The sequence below is a fragment of the Ochlerotatus camptorhynchus genome, unplaced genomic scaffold (assembly GCF_037179485.1).
Source record: "Ochlerotatus camptorhynchus isolate MF236.1 unplaced genomic scaffold, CSIRO-AGI_Acam_v1.1 ptg000244l, whole genome shotgun sequence".
Lineage (NCBI taxonomy): Eukaryota > Metazoa > Arthropoda > Insecta > Diptera > Culicidae > Ochlerotatus > Ochlerotatus camptorhynchus.
The window spans coordinates 3138312-3144311 of NW_027040734.1; positions in this window are offsets into that span (position 1 = coordinate 3138312).

The following is a 6000-nucleotide window of genomic DNA, read 5'->3' on the forward strand; positions in this document are numbered from 1 at the left end:
AGATCAATACTTGAATATTGCAGCATAGTTTGGTCACCTTTTTCATTCACGCATGAGGAACGATTAGAATCAGTGCAAAAGCAATTCTTACTATTTGCTCTTCGTAAATTAGGTTGGACAAGATTTCCTCTTCCATCTTATGAAGCACGCTGCATGCTCATCAACATTCAAACATTGAAAGCGCGTCGTGAATTTGCAATGGTTTCGTTTGTGAACGATATAGTATCGCATCGAATTGACTCAGTAGAACGGTAGAACCGTTATCAAAGCTTAATTTTTACATACCTTCTCGGCAACTGCGAACTCGAAATATATTTACTGCAAATCACTATCGCACCAATTATGCCAAATTTGGTCCACTAAATCAAATTATGACTGCTTAATCAATAGTGAAGCTATTGATTTTATAATGACAAAAACCAGATTAAAGCACTACTTTAATTCTATTCGTAATTTTAACACATGACTTGTAAGTTGTAAAAAATGGTCTACATCTGATTGACGACAAAATAAATAAATAAATAAATAAATAAATAAATAAATAAATTTTCTTGAATTTATTGTAACATCAGCATTGAAGTTCTCTGATCTTCCCGATTTTTGTAATTTTTAAAAGTTATCGGCACTGCCATTAATAAGCACGGAACCTCTCATAAAATGTTCTCACAATGTGCTAATATTCATGTAACTTCCCTTACATTTCTTAAATTTGTATGAGCCTATCGGAACATTGCTGAAGTTTTCAGAAATTACCTGAGTTTCTCGGAACTCCTTTAAAACTTCAACGGTTTCCTTGAAATTTTATAATTTGTCCTGATGTTCTCGGAGCTTCCTAAAGTTCTCTCAATTCTCCTGAAACTAAACTGTCCTGAAAATCTTTAAATTTTCCAGAAGTTCTTTGGACATGTGAAGTATCCAAAATATTTATGATGTTTCCTTAAGTTCACTGGAGTTCGCTGGACTTTCCTGAAATTTCCGGGTTTTGAATTTTAACAGAAACATTCTTTAATTCATCGAAACTTAATCAAAATTCTATAATTTTCTGAAGTTTCAGAACTTCTTAAAAGTTCCTGCAGCTAGTGTGGATACGCAATAAAAATCTGAAGCATCTCTGAAGTTCCGGGAAAGTTGAAAAAACTGGCAAGAGAAGATGGAAGAATCATTCGAGCGAAGATTGAAGAAGCTTCCAAGGGAAGTCGAAATAAGTTTCCGAGAGGAATCGGAAGATAATTAACGATGTAAGGTGAAAGAAAATCCAGGAACTAAAATAATGTTTAGAAATTTTTCCCGATTCCCCCGAAATTACCAGAAAGAGGCATCGACTGCTTATCGATTCATGGGTAGCCAAAAACGGTGAGGAAATTGAAACATTAATCGACAGAGTATCCATAAGACATTTTTGAAAATGATTTTTTTTTTTAGAATTTTAAAGGCTCAACAAATTTTAGATATTCAAAAAGATACAAGTCTCTCACAATAATTTTCTCAAAAATTCTGAGAGCGGACAGGCAATCATTTTGATTATTTAAAAAATCGGTATAAATCGGTATAAAACCTCAAAAATCGGTATTCTGAGGAATCTTATCTGTATATCGGTATCTAGTTCGAACATAGGTATAAATACCGATAAATCGGTATATCTGGCAACGCTGCATGGTATGGTAGAACTTTGCTAGCGTGAAGCCCAAAGAGAAGCTATTCTGGACGAAACCAGGAACCGCTGGGATTTTCACTGCGAATCGGATGAGATAAACTTAGTTTTGCTGGTTGTGAAGAGATAAGACATTCATGGTGCAGACAATACTCACAGAATTTTCCCTTGGCATTTTTCAGGCACGATCCTCGAACCCAACGTAAAGCCCAATGGAGTAAACAAAGAAGTCAACCTTAGCAACGATTGGCAAAACGTCCACACTCGACAGTGATGCCGTTTTTATATTATATTGATTGTATCCTGCTTGTCAACGTGTGCCCTAAAGTGCCGAATAGTGTGCCATACTGTGTTTTGGCACAGTGTGCAGAGTTGATTACCCCTTGACCAAATGAATTAAAATTTTGGGAGGATGATAAAAAAAAACGTCGATGAAGAGAATCAATCAATGTATTCTGGTCTACTTCAAAAGTAGTGCGAGAATTCTCGCGTCGCTTTTCAAATAGACCAATCTACATTTATCGATTCTCTTCATCGACTCTCTCTTTCGTTCTCAACTCGGCTCCAAAAACATGTTCAGCTGTTCTTATCATCCAATACGTTTAATAATACTTTCTTTTAACAGACTATGTAGTAAAATTAATGTGGTCTTTAGTTGTAGATGATCTTCTAAGAAGCCTAGAGGCGAAAGGTTTCGAAGTTGTGGGCTTTGCGGATGATATAGTCATCATAGTTAGAGGAAAGTTTGACACTATCATTTCAGAAAGAATGCAACAGGCTCTAAAGTTTACCCAATCTTGGTGTATTAAGGAGGGCCTAAACATTAATCCGTCAAAAGTAGTGATCGTTCCTTTTACTAGAACGAGGAAGTTCAACCTAAAGGAGTTCAAGCTTGGAGGAGAACAGATCGATCTTAGTGAACAGGTCAAATACCTAGGAGTCATATTGGACGCCAAGTTGAATTGGAATGCTCAGATTGATTCTGTGATCAACAAAGCAACCAGTGCCCTGTGGTTATGCTCCAAAACTGTTGGTAGAAAATGGGGTTTGAAACCAACAATGACAATGTGGATTCACACATCAGTAATCCGTACAAAAGTAACTTATGCTTCGATAGTGTGGTGGCCAAAAACGAAAGAGGCTACCGCACAGAGGAAGCTGGCAAAACTACAACGTCTAGCATGTATTGCTATAACGGGTGCGATGCGCAGCATCCCATCAAAAGCGTTAGATGCAATTCTCAATCTACTGCCCTTGCATGAATACGTGCGCTAAGGCTCAAAATGTCTAAAAAAAGTCATGCCTGGTGAGCTGGTTGATCACCGAAGCATTTTACAATACTTCCAAAGAGGACCAGTGATGAGTATGAATGGAGACTGGATGAAACCAGAGGACAATTATGATACCCCAACAAACAATTTGAGCTGAATAAGCCATTGTTTAGATGAAAAAGCATATTTTACCTGCATAAGCTCTTATTCTGCATGCAATGTTTGTTGGGACTCCCTTCAACATTTGTGAAATGTTGCGTTCGGATTGGGAAGTCGGTGGTCCTAGCGTTCGTCAAGGCTCAATCATATTTTTCACAGATGGCTCAAAAATTGGAACATAAACAGGTGCAGGAATCTTTGGCCCTTGGACAAATATTTCAGTAGCGATGGGACATTGTCCAACAGTGTTTCAAGCAGAAATCGTGCCCATACTTGAATGTGTAAGTATTTGCCTAACGAGAAAATATAGATGTGCAAATATCTGTATTTTTTCTGACAGTCAAGCAGCACTCAAAGCATAGAGGTAACTCTAAGGCTAGAAGGTCCCGAAGAAACGTGCTCAACTTTTTGGCTTAGCTCTGGTACTATCTGCGGTCCCAAGCTAATCGATTCACCCCTCGAAACATAGGAAAATCCAATAACTCCTCATGTTATCTGTCAAAATTTCATAGCGAATCAAAAAAAAAACATAGTGTAGTACTGGAATTTATACAAGAATGGGGTACGTTAATCGATTTGCTTGGGACCAATAGGCTAGTCAAGTAGCGAGCCAATTTAAAATCGTTAGTTTCGTATTGATTGTTGCTAAAAGCGCTTCGTGCTTACAAATGTACATCAAAGATTTTCTGGGAATGTATTCTCTTGTTGCGACTGCTGTGCAAACAGAACTCAGAAAACTTATATTGGGTTCCTGGACTCTGTGACATTGAAGGGAATGAAAGGGCAGACGATCTCGCTAAATTAGGTTCCAATTCACCGTTTATTGGCTCAGAACCATACTGTGGAATATCAAACTGTACGGTAAAAATGGAACTCAAACGCTGGGAAGAACAAAGGGTGATGGCCAACTGGATGGCCGTCACGAAATGCAACCCGTCGAAAAGAATTATAACTCCAAATGTAACACATACCAAAAAGCTCTTGGAGCTCAATAAACGGGCTCTTAGTATATACACTGGCCTAGTAACTGGGCACTGTCCGAGTAGATATCATTTGAAGAACATTGGTCGGGTTCAGAGTGATATCTGCCGTTTCTGTAGCATAGAACGTGAAACCTCGGAACATCTGCTCTGCAGTTGCGGCGCATTACACGGGTTTAGATCTAAATTTCTTCGTAGTATTATCTTACAACCTAGTGGAATTTGGTCTGCTAATCCTGGAAAGGTAGATAGTTTCATAAACCATATCATACCTGACTGGGAAAGGACGTGCCCAGACAATTAGCTGTCTACTCATTAAATGGCGGTCAGCTTGCATGATACGAACAGTAAACAGGGGTACTACAAAAGTTCAAATAATGGACGCAGTGGTTCAACTCCCCCTAACAAAAAAAAATGTAGTAAAATTAGCCCGATATATGATGAATGCAACCAAGTTATTAACGAAAGAAAGAGTCGATGAGGAGAATTGATCAATGTAGATTGGTCTATTTGAAAAGTGACGCGAGTATTGTCGATGGAAATTTCTCGAATGGCTCTACGTTGTTGGTGTGCTGGAAAAAAAAACCTGTTCTTAACGCGTGTAGCTAGAATCTCACTAGTTTCTATTGAATATTTAAATCAATTATTGCCTGAACTAACTAGCAACGATGATCTACTACAGTATGCACCATAATAAAATGCGAAAATTATAGCGTTAGCGTTAGCGTTAGCGTTGTTAAATAATAAAATGCGAAAATTATCATGCAAAATGTATGACGATTTTCGCATTTTTTTATTGCGCATGCTGTACAATGATTACTAAAAAAAAACAAGATTTTTATAATGCATAACATATCATCACTTGTCTGAGTCTGCGGCTTCTCGATAGTCTAGTCAGTAAACCCAGTTCATTCCCGGCTTTGTTTCCCGATTCGATCGAACTTATTTTTAAATTAATGATTTTCTCGACTCCCTTGGCATAGCACACTTTGTGCTTAGGGCAGACAGAATATACGAATGCAAAAATGATATTGGCTTTGACGGCACCGTCGAGAAGTCGTCTCTTCTAGCAATTATTGACAGTTTCTTGTGGAAATTTTCAGAGGAATGAAAGGATAGTACCATAGAGGTAACTCTAAGACCAGAAAGTCTCGAAGAAACGTGGTCAACTTTATGGCTCAGCTCTGGTACTATCTTCGGTCCCAAGCTAATCGATGCACCCCTCGAAACATAGGAAAATCCGCTATGAAAGTTTGACAGATAAAATGAGGGGTTCGTGGATTTTTCTATGATTCAAGGGGTGCATCGATTAGCTTGGGACCGAAGATAGTACCAGAGCTGAGCCATAAAGTTGACCAGGGGGCCTCCCTTAGCTCAGTCGGTAAAGGCGCAGCTACAAAGCAAGACCATGCTGGAGGTGGCTGGGTTCAATTCCCGGTCCCGGTGTAGGAATTTTCCGGGTTGGAAAATTTCTCGACTTCCCTGGACATAGAAGTATGATTGGACTTGCCATACAATTATACCAATGCAAAAATGGTACAGGCATCGAAAGCTCTCAATTAATAACTGTGGAAGTGCATCTGGAACACTAAGTTGAGAGCACGCAATAAGCTAATATGCGATATGCAATAAGCTTGAAATGCGAAGAAGAAGAAGAAGATAGTACCAGAGCTGAACTAAAAAGTTGAGCACGTTTCTTCGGGACCTACTAGTCTTAGAGTTACCTCTATGGTGAAAGTGCATAGCGAACAGATCACCGAGAAATTTGTAATGAGATCAGAGAGCAGACATAAGTTCCAATTAGCAAAGAATGATCAAGATAGAACAAGAAGCGATCATTATTTAAAAAATAACAATAAACATTAAATCACAAGCAACTACTCACCGAGTCGTATCAGCAATCGTACTGGCTTTATACGCTTTATATTGCCAAGATTGA